The 17,386-nt window shown below is 40.5% G+C and overlaps 2 pseudogenes; both read left to right on the forward strand.

The window, feature by feature from the left end:
* The first annotated feature begins 9,073 nt into the window (after positions 1-9,073).
* On the forward strand, positions 9,074-10,586 carry LOC144829393 (elongation factor 1-alpha, oocyte form pseudogene; annotated as a pseudogene).
* Positions 10,587-14,767: 4,181 nt separating this feature from the next.
* On the forward strand, positions 14,768-16,237 carry LOC144829403 (elongation factor 1-alpha, oocyte form pseudogene; annotated as a pseudogene).
* The last annotated feature ends 1,149 nt before the right edge of the window (positions 16,238-17,386 follow it).

The following is a 17,386-nucleotide window of genomic DNA, read 5'->3' on the forward strand; positions in this document are numbered from 1 at the left end:
GGGATAATACTACCAAGTTTTCCATCAGAGAATTACAGACTCTGTTACTGAATTCTACCTTTAACATATCCAGTTTGGATCCTAAGGGTTGGTTACTGTGGCACAAAAGTGCAGATTCTTGCCAGCATTGTTTTCTGGGTTTAGCTCAAGGCTATACACAGGTTACAGTGGATCCCCGTTTTGAAAGTGGCCATTCTGTGACTACCTATTCTGTGGGCAAATTATGTCAGAGTTGGCTCAAACATTCCACTTTGGTGTCAGTTAAGCTGCATTTATCTAAATTGACTGACGATGTTGATCTAAATGATTTTGTCAAGGGCCTGGCTTCCGGCCGATACAAAAGGTGGATTTATGCTATTTACAACGAAGTTTGGAAACTGTCCCAAATTGAGGCTGCTTCTCGCATTAGAGCAATAGATCAAGCAAATTTAGAAAAGGTGCTAGCAGTTGTAGATAACAGCATTAACACTCTTTCTTCCCGTATTTACACATTGGATAATATAGTTTCATCTGTTGTTGATATTGTGCAAGAAGATGTGTCTGTTTTGTACCATGGCCAAAATCAATTGCGTTCTATTATGAAGTTTGCATGGACCTTGCAGACATTGAAATCTGGAAAAGTGCCATGGCACTACATGAATACATCATCTTTGTTTGCCCCTTTTATTTTGACTGAAAAGCAACGTTTTATGTCTATGAAAGATGCAACTTTTCTATGCTACATATTGAAAAGTTAGAACCGAATTCTGCTACGTGGCTTATCCATGGGTTAATAACTTTACCTTTTCCCCTTTTCAAATTCGAGGCCTGTATGAAGTACTATGCAACGGGCAGATATGAACCTCTGGGCACCGCTTATCTTCATGAAGCTTGGTCACTACCGTTTACCTATAGGTGCCTTAGGGAGGGAAAGGAGGTTTACTTGAATGGTGAGGATTGCACTACAACACCAGATCACTCATTCATTCATTCATTAGAAACTTTATTCGGTTCTTGTCATTAAAACAACCATAAAAGTACAATCAAAATTTACAACATAAAAACAGTAATCATGGCACAATAGAAATAGACTAATTGAATTTTATGCATAAATTGATTTCCGGGATCTAAAAACATTTTTTTTAAAAGCAGAAACAGATACAACAGTTAATATGTTATCTAATTTCTGAATGGCTAAAAAAGCAGGACGGCACTGATTAACTTCCATGGGGCCTCATTTATGAAAAGTGACGCATCACTGCGTGAAAACAGCGATGCGTCACTTTTCATTGCGCACTCCTTGCGACACCAATGATGCGTCATATTTAATGTATGACGCATCATGTCGCAAGGAGTTACAGATACGTCAGTATTTCTGACGTATCTGTAAGCGCAAAAGTGACGCATTGCTGGAGTGTGTCACAAAAGTGACGCAACTCCAGCAATGTTCCCAAGGGCATGCGTCAGTCTTACGCCTGCTGTGAGGCAGGCGCAAGATTTTGACGCAACGGCGTCCTAAAAGTGACGCAGTGAAATCTCATAGATTTCACTGCGTCACTTCTACGACCCTTCCTTGCGTCAATACGCCCCCTTGCATACATTATACCTGGCGCAGGTATAATGTGGCGCAGGGGTTTACAAAGTGACGCATCTACCTAGATGCGTCACTTTGTAAATATGGTGCAACAAGGCACATTATTTACGCTGCTGGTGCGTCACAAAAAGTGACGCACCGGCGACGTAAAAGTGACGCACGGCCTCATAAATGAGGCCCATGATCTTTAGTATGGGCACAATCCATTTCTTCCTTAGGATAGTGTAAAATTTGCAAAATAACAAAATATTGATATCTGATTGTTCTGACAAATCATCGCATGGGCATTTGTTAAGTTGCCTTGACCAATTGTTCATATCGGGGAAACTAAGAGCTCTAAATAGAATATTTAATCTGAAACGCGTTAATAAAAACCTCTCGCGCTCACTCATTTGTAATTTTAAATATGGTTGCATATTACTAGAGGTCATTGTTAATTGATGAGCAACCACTGTCTTCTTCGTGATTTCAGCGTTAATTCTACATTCTCCCAAGTGCATCATACAAAGATTTTTAAGCTCCTTTCTGGGGACATGACACATTGAAAGAGGGTCCTCATAATAATCTTGGTGTTCTATGTTTGTTAAAAACGTCTTTACATAAGATAACCATCCCAACTTACTAACATTATCGAGATTCATCACGTCCTTTAAGATAGAACGGTTAAAAACACACTCCTCGGTGGCCCAGACCCTATGCCACAGAAGTACTGGTTGTACCTTAATAATATCTTCAATATGTAACTGACCAAGTTCAGCATGGCAAATATATGTAGAGACACTATCCGGGACAGCTATAAGGTATCTCATAAAGGTGTTTTCCACCACCTGGAGGCATTTCACATTTGCATATCCCCAAATACCTGCACCGTAAAAAGCATTTGCTACGCATGTTGCTCTATAAATAGTTAAGAGTTCCCCAATCGTTTTTTTGCCCATCTTCTTACTGAACATTTTTAAGGCCATTATAGATTTACAGAACATCAGTCTTCTTGCCTTTATTGCACTTGTCCATAGACCGGATTGGTCGAACAATATACCTAAATATGGAAAAGTTGGGGTGAAATCCAAAAGTTTCGAATTAATGTACATAGTTTTTTTCTTTTTATCTGCCCCAGAACCACAGTTCATGCAGAATGTTTTAGTACAATTCATTCTCAAGTCCAGCCTGGACATAAAATGCGTGAAAGATGTAACCATCCTCTGCATAGCAAAAGGGGTCCGAGCCATCAAGACTGCTTCATCCGCATATAATAGTGCAGGGACAGATCTTTTTGCTATCATAGGTATGTCCCTACACTCCTGGAGCAGTGTTCTTTCGAGGTCATTGATGTAGATTGTAAATAAGAAGGGAGCAAGGACGCTCCCTTGCCGCACCCCTCTTGCTATGCTAAAGGATCTGGTACACTCACCATTCTTGCCAAAACGGACTGACGCTAATCGCCCCCGAATAGAGCTCCCTGAGAAAATAGATAATATTTTTCTCCACCCCCAAATTCTCCAAAATCATCCACAGCTTACTATGAGTAACGCGATCAAAAGCTGACGTTAAGTCAACGAAAGTTAAAAAGATGCGTTCCCCCTTAACCTTGGTATATTTTTCTAGGAGAATAAACACATTAAGTCCCTGGTCAATAGTACCAAGGGCTTTCCTAAATCCATATTGTAGATCACTTATAATTGAGTGTTCATCCGCCCAAATTTGTAGTCTATTTAAAATCACTCGACCGAAATCTTAATGGATGAGCCTAGCAACGAAATGGGGCGATAGCACGAGCAACTAGTTCTATCTCCCTTTTTGAATATTGGTACAATAATAGACGCAAACCATGATGGAATCAGTCCATTAAAACAGTATGCGTTAAACAGTTGCATGAGAATTGGCTCCCATAGGTTCATGTTGCTTTTATACAGATCAACTGGTACCCCATCGGGTCCAGCTGCCTTTCCGCCCTGGCTAGCTTTTATGCTCAAAATTACCTCTTCCAAGGTAATGCCTAGAGCTATTTTTCTATTAGCGAGAGAGATCTTCTCAACCGCAGTCAATTCAGATGGTATTTGCTGCTGTTTGCACGGCGCACTGTATAAGTGGGCATAATGCTTTACCCATTCATCCTCAGAAATCGCTATTTCTACCCTTGCCTTGGTGTTATTATTAACAAAAGGGGCATTCACCACTTTCCAAAAAGCCGTTGTGTCCCTATTCAGAGAGGCCTCACACAGAGAATTCTAGGCTTCCTTATTCATAACATCTTTTCTAGTTTTCAATGTCATCTTATAAGCTTTCCGCAGCTCCCTAATTAAGGTAAAATCCCGAACGGGAGCTTTCAGAGCATGCTTAAGGTTGGAATGGGCCTTAGTACACGCTGTGTCGAACCTACTCACAGCTTTTTCTTTACAATTTTTCAATTCTACCCATAAACAATTTTTAATGTGTGTGACAATTATTTAAAAAAATAATAATAAAAAACTTATCTGAATTGTCATCCAAGCAGGCCTCAATGCTGGTTGAACATTTTTTAATTAAATTATAAAGAAAATCTTCTGGGACCACCTTGCTCCACTTTAAGGAATAGCCATTTTGTCTATTCAGAGTGACATCAGCAGTTGAATGCCTTAACATATTATCTCTACTAGGATCATGATGTGGATTTAAGATTTCTAAAATTAGGGGAAAATGATCACTAACTACTGTATCTGGGGTTTTAAAAGTTTTAACCTGTCCTCCATACCTGGCTGACAGCAATATCAAATCAATTGTTGAAGAGGCACCTCTACCATTAAATGTAGGGAAAAATGGGGCCTCTGATTGACAGATTCTGTTTGCAAAGCCCATGTCACAGGAGAAGATAATGTCGTTCAAGAGGTCCCCGCATGAGGTATGGTCAAAATGCGTAGAAATATCCAATTACATGGCTCTTGTAACCAGAACGAGCCAAATTTAGACTGTATTTTGAAAGGTACACCAGCACCTGCTTTCATACCCACATTCACATTACTGGCAAACGGGAGTTATTTACTTTTAAATAATGAAGATTGTTGTGGGATGGTAGCCGGAATTCCTTACATGGTTACAGTCAGTGAGCATGTAATTTGTTGTAAAAATGTAATGTTCCCTCCTCCGCATGGGAAGCTTGATGTTTCCATCTGGCCGACGATTCCGACCTTGAAAGCAGAGTTCAACAAGATGAGTCGTATAAGAGCTCTATTGTCTCAGAAAGAAGTTCCCTTCACATCTGCTCGTGAAACATTTGTCCTTCACGTGGCAAACACCCGCACAGAGGTGCATGCTTTATTAAATACGGATTTGCACTTGCATTTCAGTGTGTTAATTCACACTACCTTTAATGCATCCTCCACCATGGGGCTGGCTCACTTTTTTAAAGTTGTTAGCAGTGGCCTTGTGACTTCTTTTCAAACTATATTTGGTGTGTTCCCGTCATTTTTTCATTCGATTTTTTCCAGCCTGTTTGGTGGATTTCCCTTAATGCTCGCTCTGGTGGCAGGCGTACTTCTGTGGTTTTGTTTATTTCAAAATGGATGCACGTCCTGTGTTGCACGGAGATCTGTCACGACTGTTGCTGCTCCACAACCGAATGCTTGAATATTATGGGGGGCTGCCTCTTGCTACCTTGAGCGGAGCTTATCGATTATCGTTTCAATTTTCCTTCTTTACAAGCATCCAGCCTGTCTTTCATTGCCTGAGTTGCGATTTCGACTGGGCCCTGGATTTGTGTCTCTGCAATACGGTGTCTCCCAATGCGGATTATGATCAGCTTATGAGCCCCTTAGTTGCTCATGAATTGCTTTGTTCTGGCAGAGGGATTATGGCCTTTGCAGCGATGCATGGAGTCCTGGGACGTTGGAATGTTTTCGCAGCGGAGCAAGATGTATTGGCACGCAGTTTCATTGAAGACACACCGAGTTGCCCTCTGATGGTGCTAGAGGCTCCGGTAATTGAAGAACTTGTATGTTCGTTCCCTTTGCTGAATTGGATGGCTGAAATGTTTTCAGATGAGAACAGTGGCTTCCTATTGGAGGCTGTTGCTACATATTTTGCATATACATTGTTGGATTGAGATATGTCATCGCTTCTCTCTCTTCCATGACCGAGATCAAAAGTTGGACATCGGATATTTTTTAATTTTTTTCTTAATTTTTTTCTACCCAGGCCTAATGACTTCCCTATGCCCATAGCTAGAATTGCTTGATTGGAAGTACATTCAATGTATGGAGTTTTGTTCCCGTTTTTTCACTGTGGCAATTTGAACTTGGTTCTGACTGTTGTTCTTGAACTCTGCTTTCCAAATTTGCCCCTTTCTTATCCGTGCTCAGATCAAGGGAGGGTGTTATAGGGATGAGCCTTGCATTTACACTGTGTTAAGTTGGCATGAGCTTATTAGAAGTTTAAATGCCATTTTTCCTTTCTGCTGCCTTTGCACACGGCACACATTATTATGTTTAGAGTTTAGCAGAGTGTTTTGCTTCACACGAGAATAATGTGTTTTTCTATATCAGCAGCCTTGCTTGGTAAGCTTTGTCTGAACAGTGAGTGCTGAGGCCTTCAAGGTTATTTCAACACAGTGGTTGTTGTTTGGACTGATCAGCGCACGTTCTAGACATAACATATATGCAGCGGAGGCCACCTCTGATTTTGGCAGGTTTAATAATGCACTGCGTAAGCATGATCACAGACACTTGGAGAACATTCGCACGCAGAGAGCTGGTGCAGAAACTGATGTGATCCATTTCTGCTAGGACGAAAGGTATGGGGCCGCCCTTGTAATCCCAAGAGACCTTCTGTAGATATAAAATACCCTACTAGCAAGGGAGGGTGAGATATAGGTGTATTCTAACCTGTTTCCATTTAGCATTGTAACATGCTTTCTCCCTTTGTTTTTTATGGAATAGTAACTATGTTGATAATCTTGTTGATTATAATATGTCTGCTTGTATTAGCTAAAATACTGCGCAGGAGAACACGGCATTAGAAATAAATATTTAAAACTCGCACGTGACTCCATTTACTCCCTGTTTTGGACTGGTATGAGAGTATAATGAAAGAGTGTTCATGTGTTCCACATTGCTTGAGGTATTATAAGTTCCATGTTCTGGGTTGTCTAATCATTGGTGTTATGGAAGAACCAATGAGACACTGATTGCTAGTCTGGTAGGGGATATTGACTACTAAGGAGTTTTGGCACACCCTAATTCACTGAGGTTCCAAGTCTCTATGCACAGTTCTGTGTAGGAGGAGAATCCCTGCTACAACAGTAATGGTGATTTTTGAATGTTTAATCTTTTGACTGTAAACGACTGTTGGATGGGAATTATCATTTTTGGAACTAAAATAAGTCTGTTTAGAGTCATTTTCCTGCTCAAAATTGGTAAAAACAGAATCTTCTCAGTAGGTGGAAATCTCTGTAAAAATGGCAATTTTGGTCACTATGAGGCCTAAAACAGTGGTTATTCAACATTAGGCATGATCCAATTGACATTGTGAAATATTTTTGTATAGTCCAAAAAAATCAATTTTCTGATGATAGACGATGACCTCTGACCTTATAAACTTAATCCAGATGGTCATTAATGGTGATTTTTTAATATTAATCTTTTGACTGTAAATGACAGTTGGATGTGAATTTTAGCTTTTGAAACCAAAATAAGTGTGTTTAAGTCATTTTTCTGCCCGAAATCGGTCAAAATAGAAGCTTCTGAGTAGGAGGAAAAGTTGGTACAAAATGGACATTTTGGTCACTATGAGTCTTTAAAAAGAGGTTATTCAACATGAGTCCTGATCCAATTGACATTTCCCATTATTTTTTATACAGTCCAAACAAGAAATTTTTGAATAAAAAAAAGTTGACCTCGGACCTGTTGAATCTGCTCCAGACTGTCAGTGCCGGTGATTTTTGAATGTTTAATCTTTTGACTGTAAATGACTGTTAGATGTGAATTATTACTTTTGGTACTAAAAAAGTTTGTTTAGAGTCATTTTTCTGACAGATGTCAGTCAAAATAGAAGCTTCTGAGAAGGTGGAAAAGTGTGTAAAAATGGCAATTGTGGTCACTGTGAGGCTTTAAAAAGAGATTATTTAACATGAGGCATGATCCAATTGACAATTTGAATACTTTTTTGTATAGTCCAAAAAATCAATTGTCTGATGAAAAGTTCGACAGGTCCGGACCTGTCGAACTTTCTCCTGATGGTCAGTAATGGTGATTTTTTAATGTTACATTTTTTGACTGTAAATGACTGTTGGATGTGAATTATCTTTTTGGAAGTAAAAAAAAGTTTGTTGACAGTAATTTGTTTTCTGCTCCAAATCAGTCAAAATATAATCTTCTGAGTAGGAAGAAAAGTCTGTAAAAATGGCAAATTTGGTCACTGTGAGGCGTAAAAAAAAGTGGTTATTCAACATTAGGCATGATCCAATTGACATTTTGAATAATTTTTTGTATAGTTCAAACAATCAATTTTCTGAATAAAGACGATGACCCCGAACTTGTCGAACTTTCTCCAGATGGTCAGTAATGATTATTTTGTAATGTTTAATCTTTTAATGTAAATGACTGTTGGATGTGAATTATCACCTTTTGGAACTAAAATAAGTCTGCTTAGAGTCATTTTCCTGCCTGAAATCGGTCAAAATAGAAGCTTCTGAGTAGGGGGAAAAGTCGGTAAAAATTGTAATTTTGGTCACTGTGAATCTTTAAAGAAGAGATTATTCAATATGAGTCACAATCCAATTGAAATTTTCAATCATTTTTTTATACAGTCAAACAAATAACATTTTCTAGTAAAAAACGTTGATCCCGGACCTCTTGAATTTTCTCCAGATGGTCAGTAAAGGTGTTTTTGAATGCTTAATCTTTAGACTGTAAATGACTGTTGGGTGTGAATTATCACTTTGGAAATAAAAAACTGTTTGTTGGGAGTAATTTTTCTGCCCAAAATCAATCAAAATAGAAGCTTCTTAGTATTTGGAAATGTCTATAAAAAGGGCAATTTTGGTCACTGTGAGGCCTAAAAAAGTGGTTATTCAACATTATGCATGATCCAATTGACGTTTTGAAAATGTTTTTGTATAGTAATTTTTTTTTATTTTCTGATGAAAATTGATGACACATGACGTGACGAACTTACTCTAGATGGTCAGTAATGGTGATTATTGAATGTTTAATCGTTTGACTGTAAATTAATGTTGGCTGTGAATTATCATTTTTGGAGCTAAAATAAGTGTGTTTAGAGCCATTTTCCTACCAGAAATTGGGCAAAATAGATGCTTCTGAGTAGGAGGAAAAGTCTGTAAAAATTGCAATTTTGGTCACTAAAAGAGGTTCTTCAACATGAGGTATGATCCAATTGGCATTTTGAATCATTTTTTGTACAGTCCCAAAAATCAATTTTGTGATGAAAAACTATGACCTGTTGAACTTTCTCCAGATGGTCAGTAATGATGATTTTTGAATGTTTCATCTTTTGACTGTTAATGACGCCTCCAGACCTGAGAGCAGCGCAGCCCGATCCGGGAGACACCAGCATAGTACTCTGCCGCAATGGGAAAGGAAAAGATCCCCATTAACATCGTGGTTATCGGCCATGTGGACTCCGGCAAGTCCACCACCACCAGCCACCTCATCTACAAGTGTGGGGGCATCGACAAGAGAACCATTGAGAAGTTTGAGAAAGAGGCAACCGAGATTGGCAAAGGATCTTTCAAGTACGCTTGGGTGTTAGACAAGCTGAAGGCGGAGAGGGAATGTAGTATCACCATCGACATCTCCCTTTGGAAGTTCGAGACTGCCAAGTATTACATCACCATTATCGATGCCCCCGGGCACAGAGATTTTATCAAGAACATGATCACCGGCACCTCGCAGGCTGACTGTGCGGTGCTGATTGTTGCTGGCAGCGTGGGTGAGTTTGAAGCTGGTATTTCCAAGAACGGACAGACCCGCGAGCACGCCCTGCTGGCCTACACCCTGTGGGTGATGCAGCTAATCATTGGTGTGAACAAGATGGACTCCACCGAACCCCCCTACAGCCAGAAGCATTTCGAAGAAATCACCAAGGAAGTTAGCACCTACATCAAGAAAATCGGTTACAACCGAGCCACAGTGGCATTTTTGCCTATCTCCGGCTGGCACGGGGACAACATGCTGGAGCCCAGCACCAACATGGCCTGGTTTAAAGGCTGGAAGGTGGAACGCAAGGAGGGATCCGCCAACGGGGTCACCCTGCTCGAAGCCCTACACTCCATCATCCCGCCTACCCGTCCCACCGACAAGCCCCTGCGTCTGCCCCTGCAGGACGTCTACAAGATTGGAGGTATTTGCACAGTCCCAGTGGGCCGTGTGGGAACCGGTATCATTAAGGCTGGCATGGTGGTGACTTTTGCCCCCAGTAACGTAACCACTGAAGTAAAGTCTGTGGAGATGCACCACGAGGCGCTGGTGGAGGCTCTCCCCGGTGACAACGTTGGCTTCAACGTGAAGAACGTGTCTGTGAAAGATATCCGAAGAGGGAATGTAGCCGGTGACAGCAAAAACGATCCCCCGATGGAGGCTGGGTGCTTCACAGCCCAGGGTATTATTCTGAATCACCCCGGCCAGATCAGCCAGGGATACGCCCCTGTGCTGGATTGCCACACCGCTCACATTGCCTGCAAATTCGCTGAGCTGAAGGAAAAAATCGACAGACGATCTGGCAAGAAGCTTGAAGATGCACCGAAGGCACTCAAATCAGGAGATGCAGCCATTGTGGACATGATTCCAGGCAAACCCATGTGTGTGGAGAGCTTCTCCTACTACCCTCCTCTTGGTCGTTTTGTTGTCTGCGACATGAGGCAGACGGTAGCTGTCGGAGTTATCAAGGCGGTTGAGAAGAAGGCTGCCAGTGCTGGCAAAGTCACCAAGTCCGCAATCAAAGCCGGTGGCAAGAAGTAGCACCAACCACACCCAGCTGCCCTAATAGCACTGGGTACCCAGAATCCTCTGGTCTCGGATCGCCACCTGCACTCTATAATCAGGGACTGGTTACTGAGCATTAGGGTCCATAACAAGAGCCTCCGCAGGAAAGGGAGGCTGGACTTGGCGCTTGTTCTGATATTCTAATATTTTGTGACTTACATTCTGGTTATTCCCCGTCTGTGATTTCTGAATAAAATGTTGGCACACTAAAAAAAAAAATAATAATAAATTACTGTTGAATGTGAATTATCACTTTTGGAAGTAAAAATAAGTTTGTTTAGAGTCATTTTTCTGGCCGAAATCTATCTAAATAAAAGCTTTTGAGTAGGTGGAAGAGTCTGTTAAAATTGCAATTTTGGTCACTGTGAGGCTTAAAAAGTTGTTATTCATCATTAGGCATGATCCAATTGACATTTAGAATCATTTTTTGTACAGTCCAAAAAATCAATTTGCTGATGAAAGCGATGACCCCAAACCTGTCAAACTTTCTCCAGATGGTCAGTAATTGTGATTTTTGAATGTTGAATCTTTTGACTGTAAATGACTGTTGGATGTGAATTATCACTTTTGGAACTAAAATAGGTGTATTTAGAGTCATTTTCCTGCCCAAAATAGGTCAAAATAGAATCTTCTGAGTAGGTGGAACAGTCTGTAAAAATGGCAATTTTGGTCACTTTGAGGCCTAAAAAAGTTGCTATTCAACATTAAGCATGATCCAATTGAAATATTGACATAAGTTTTGTATAGTCTGACAAATCAATTTCCTGTTGAAAAATGATCACCCCGGACCTGTCGAACTTTCTCCAGATGGTCAGTAATGATGATTTTTGAATGTTTAATCTTTTGACTGTTAATGACTGTTGAATGTGAATTATCACTTTTGGAAGTAAAAAAAAGTTTGTTTAGAGTCATTTTTCTGCCCGAAATCTGTCTAAATAAAAGCTTTTGAGTAGGTGGAAGAGTCTGTTAAAATTGCAATTTTGGTCACTGTGAGGCTTAAAAAGTTGTTATTCATCATTAGGCATGATCCAATTGACATTTAGAATCAGTTTTTGTACAGTCCAAAAAATCAATTTGCTGATGAAAATGATGACCCCAAACCTGTCAAACTTTCTCCAGATGGTCAGTAATTGTGATTTTTGAATGTTGAATCTTTTGACTGTAAATGACTGTTGGATGTGAATTATCACTTTTGGAACTAAATTTTGTGTGATGTATTCTTATAGGTTCTGTATCGATCCCCCTATTCCTGACCCTGTTCTGGTTAACAAGTTAACTAGCAGCCATCCCATGATGCAGAAACCGTTATCTGATGAAGCCACACCACGGCACAGGAACGTGTTATCTGATTAGGTCATAACGCTTGCCATCTAATTAGACAAGCAATATTCCTCCAGCCCCTGATAAGGCATACGGAGTTCTCAAAACAAATCAAACCTATGACAACCTGGGAAAAACCCTGCGGCCATTGTTTTGATTTCACCGAGAACTTCAGCAAAAGAATGTACTAACGACCAGCTCGTATGACATCCTTATTGACGTATCTATGTCCATCCTTACGTCAATCTCGGCACCTTACAGGTATAAATATTACCGGTATTGCCTTAAGCAAACACACGCGGTGGTGACGAGATCGGAGCAGCCAGACTTGCCGAAGCCCAGAGCAGAGCAGACCCCGCTGGCGCAGCCCCGCCTTCCTGACGCGCTGAGAACGAGACGCTGCTTTCTCCTGCCGAGAAATCCAGCTCCGGCGCTTCCGGGTAGCCCTCGCAGGCAGCCTGGAATATCGAGACCAGAGACGAGAGATACCATCCCTCATTCATCCTAGATTCCAGGTACAGAACTGAATAACCCCTTGCAGAGACTTCTTGAGTCAGTCACTTGGCAAAACAAACTTAACTTAAACTGCTACTTTCTATTCCCGCCCACGTATTAGGCTTAGGTCAGGTACACCGGGGTAGGCGTGGTTAGAAGCACCAGTTGAGTACGATTAATCAAATGTTTATATGTATGTATCTATTTTATCCATTTTAAACCACCATATGGCTTAGAAACCATATAGATGTTTTTACAGTATTATTTTATACTTCTGATTTTATTGTATGCACTTTACTTAACCATAAGTATTGCAATAATATCGATTCATTTCTCTTGTACGAGAAAAGAGACTGATCAATAAATACCATCTTTTATTGAACACGCCCGTCTCTTCCTTTTCTCTACAATCTGGTGAGACTAAGAATGCACGTACTGACTGAGTAAAATAAGTTGTCTTTTGTTTTCACACGACTCTAGAGATACACTCTTGATTAGGGGAGAGCAAAGTTGTCATGTTCTATGGTTGTCAGAAACTAAATCCCTTCTTGTCTATCCAGGGAGGTTCAACTCCTCCTTGCCTATTCGAGAAAGTTTCTAGTGAACTCTGAGCTAGCTGGCAAACCCAAAACTTTAAGTCTAATATCGACAATAGAAGACCTAGTTAACGTCTGGTCTAGGCCTATACTATTGAAGGTATTATTCCAATGCGCAGAGCCTATTGGGATAATAGGAACTACACTACACAATTATTTTTTATACAGTCCAAACAAGAAATTTTTGAATAAAAAAAAGTTGACCTCGGACCTGTTGAATCTGCTCCAGACTGTCAGTGCCGGTGATTTTTGAATGTTTAATCTTTTGACTGTAAATGACTGTTAGATGTGAATTATTACTTTTGGTACTAAAAACGTTTGTTTAGAGTCATTTTTCTGACAGATGTCAGTCAAAATAGAAGCTTCTGAGAAGGTGGAAAAGTGTGTAAAAATGGCAATTGTGGTCACTGTGAGGCTTTAAAAAGAGATTATTTAACATGAGGCATGATCCAATTGACAATTTGAATACTTTTTTGTATAGTCCAAAAAATCAATTGCCTGTCGATCTTTCTCCTGATGGTCAGTAATGGTGATTTTTTAATGTTAAATTTTTTGACTGTAAATGACTGTTGGATGTGAATTATCTTTTTGGAAGTAAAAAAAAGTTTGTTGACAGTAATTTGTTTTCTGCTCCAAATCAGTCAAAATATAATCTTCTGAGTAGGAAGAAAAGTCTGTAAAAATGGCAAATTTGGTCACTGTGAGGCGTAAAAAAAAGTGGTTATTCAACATTAGGCATGATCCAATTGACATTTTGAATAATTTTTTGTATAGTTCAAACAATCAATTTTCTGAATAAAGACGATGACCCCGAACTTGTCGAACTTTCTCCAGATGGTCAGTAATGATTATTTTGTAATGTTTAATCTTTTAATGTAAATGACTGTTGGATGTGAATTATCACCTTTTGGAACTAAAATAAGTCTGCTTAGAGTCATTTTCCTGCCTGAAATCGGTCAAAATAGAAGCTTCTGAGTAGGGGGAAAAGTCGGTAAAAATTGTAATTTTGGTCACTGTGAATCTTTAAAGAAGAGATTATTCAATATGAGTCACAATCCAATTGAAATTTTCAATCATTTTTTTATACAGTCAAACAAATAACATTTTCTAGTAAAAAACGTTGATCCCGGACCTCTTGAATTTTCTCCAGATGGTCAGTAAAGGTGTTTTTGAATGCTTAATCTTTAGACTGTAAATGACTGTTGGGTGTGAATTATCACTTTGGAAATAAAAAACTGTTTGTTGGGAGTAATTTTTCTGCCCAAAATCAATCAAAATAGAAGCTTCTTAGTATTTGGAAATGTCTATAAAAAGGGCAATTTTGGTCACTGTGAGGCCTAAAAAAGTGGTTATTCAACATTATGCATGATCCAATTGACGTTTTGAAAATGTTTTTGTATAGTAATTTTTTTTTTTTTTCTGATGAAAATTGATGACACATGACGTGACGAACTTACTCTAGATGGTCAGTAATGGTGATTATTGAATGTTTAATCTTTGACTGTAAATTAATGTTGGCTGTGAATTATCATTTTTGGAGCTAAAATAAGTGTGTTTAGAGCCATTTTCCTACCAGAAATTGGGCAAAAACAGATGCTTCTGAGTAGGAGGAAAAGTCTGTAAAAATTGCAATTTTGGTCACTAAAAGAGGTTCTTCAACATGAGGTATGATCCAATTGGCATTTTGAATAATTTTTTGTACAGTCCCAAAAATCAATTTTGTGATGAAAAACTATGACCTGTTGAACTTTCTCCAGATGGTCAGTAATGATGATTTTTGAATGTTTCATCTTTTGACTGTTAATGACGCCTCCAGACCTGAGAGCAGCGCAGCCCGATCCGGGAGACACCAGCATAGTACTCTGCCGCAATGGGAAAGGAAAAGATCCCCATTAACATCGTGGTTATCGGCCATGTGGACTCCGGCAAGTCCACCACCACCAGCCACCTCATCTACAAGTGTGGGGGCATCGACAAGAGAACCATTGAGAAGTTTGAGAAAGAGGCAACCGAGATTGGCAAAGGATCTTTCAAGTACGCCTGGGTGTTAGACAAGCTGAAGGCGGAGAGGGAATGTAGTATCACCATCGACATCTCCCTTTGGAAGTTCGAGACTGCCAAGTATTACATCACCATTATCGATGCCCCCGGGCACAGAGATTTCATCAAGAACATGATCACCGGCACCTCGCAGGCTGACTGTGCGGTGCTGATTGTTGCTGGCAGCGTGGGTGAGTTTGAAGCTGGTATTTCCAAGAACGGACAGACCCGCGAGCACGCCCTGCTGGCCTACACCCTGGGGGTGATGCAGCTAATCATTGGTGTGAACAAGATGGACTCCACCGAACCCCCCTACAGCCAGAAGCATTTCGAAGAAATCACCAAGGAAGTTAGCACCTACATCAAGAAAATCGGTTACAACCGAGCCACAGTGGCATTTTTGCCAATCTCCGGCTGGCACGGGGACAACATGCTGGAGCCCAGCACCAACATGGCCTGGTTTAAAGGCTGGAAGGTGGAACGCAAGGAGGGATCCGCCAACGGGGTCACCCTGCTCGAAGCCCTACACTCCATCATCCCGCCTACCCGTCCCACCGACAAGCCCCTGCGTCTGCCCCTGCAGGACGTCTACAAGATTGGAGGTATTTGCACAGTCCCAGTGGGCCGTGTGGGAACCGGTATCATTAAGGCTGGCATGGTGGTGACTTTTGCCCCCAGTAACGTAACCACTGAAGTAAAGTCTGTGGAGATGCACCACGAGGCGCTGGTGGAGGCTCTCCCCGGTGACAACGTTGGCTTCAACGTGAAGAACGTGTCTGTGAAAGATATCCGAAGAGGGAATGTAGCCGGTGACAGCAAAAACGATCCCCCGATGGAGGCTGGGTGCTTCACAGCCCAGGGTATTATTCTGAATCACCCCGGCCAGATCAGCCAGGGATACGCCCCTGTGTTGGATTGCCACACCGCTCACATTGCCTGCAAATTCGCTGAGCTGAAGGAAAAAAATCGACAGACGATCTGGCAAGAAGCTTGAAGATGCACCGAAGGCACTCAAATCAGGAGATGCAGCCATTGTGGACATGATTCCAGGCAAACCCATGTGTGTGGAGAGCTTCTCCTACTACCCTCCTCTTGGTCGTTTTGTTGTCTGCGACATGAGGCAGACGGTAGCTGTCGGAGTTATCAAGGCGGTTGAGAAGAAGGCTGCCAGTGCTGGCAAAGTCACCAAGTCCGCAATCAAAGCCGGTGGCAAGAAGTAGCACCAACCACACCCAGCTGCCCTAATAGCACTGGGTACCCAGAATCCTCTGGTCTTGGATCGACACCTGCACTCTATAATCAGGGACTGGTTACTGAGCATTAGGGTCCATCACAAGAGCCTCCGCAGGAAAGGGAGGCTGGACTTGGCGCTTGTTCTGATATTCTAATATTTTGTGACTTACATTCTGGTCATTCCCCGTCTGTGATTTCTGAATAAAATGTTGGCACACTAAAAAAAAAATAATAATAAATTACTGTTGAATGTGAATTATCACTTTTGGAAGTAAAAAAAAGTTTGTTTAGAGTAATTTTTCTGCCCGAAATCTATCTAAATAAAAGCTTTTGAGTAGGTGGAAAAGTCTGTTAAAATTGCAATTTTGGTCACTGTGAGGCTTAAAAAGTTGTTATTCATCATTAGGCATGATCCAATTGACATTTAGAATCATTTTTTGTACAGTCCAAAAAATCAATTTGCTGATGAAAGCGATGACCCCAAACCTGTCAAACTTTCTCCAGATGGTCAGTAATTGTGATTTTTGAATGTTGAATCTTTTGACTGTAAATGACTGTTGGATGTGAATTATCACTTTTGGAACTAAAATAGGTGTATTTAGAGTCATTTTCCTGCCCAAAAAAGGTCAAAATAGAATCTTCTGAGTAGGTGGAACAGTCTGTAAAAATGGCAATTTTGGTCACTTTGAGGCCTAAAAAAGTTGCTATTCAACATTAAGCATGATCCAATTGAAATATTGACATAAGTTTTGTATAGTCTGACAAATCAATTTCCTGTTGAAAAATGATCACCCCGGACCTGTCGAACTTTCTCCAGATGGTCAGTAATGATGATTTTTGAATGTTTAATCTTTTGACTGTTAATGACTGTTGAATGTGAATTATCACTTTTGGAAGTAAAAAAAAGTTTGTTTAGAGTCATTTTTCTGCCCGAAATCTGTCTAAATAAAAGCTTTTGAGTAGGTGGAAGAGTCTGTTAAAATTGCAATTTTGGTCACTGTGAGGCTTAAAAAGTTGTTATTCATCATTAGGCATGATCCAATTGACATTTAGAATCATTTTTTGTACAGTCCAAAAAATCAATTTGCTGATGAAAATGATGACCCCAAACCTGTCAAACTTTCTCCAGATAGGCAGTAATTGTGATTTTTGAATGT

The sequence above is a fragment of the Lissotriton helveticus genome, chromosome 1_1 (assembly GCF_964261635.1).
Source record: "Lissotriton helveticus chromosome 1_1, aLisHel1.1, whole genome shotgun sequence".
Classification (NCBI taxonomy): Eukaryota; Metazoa; Chordata; class Amphibia; order Caudata; family Salamandridae; genus Lissotriton; species Lissotriton helveticus.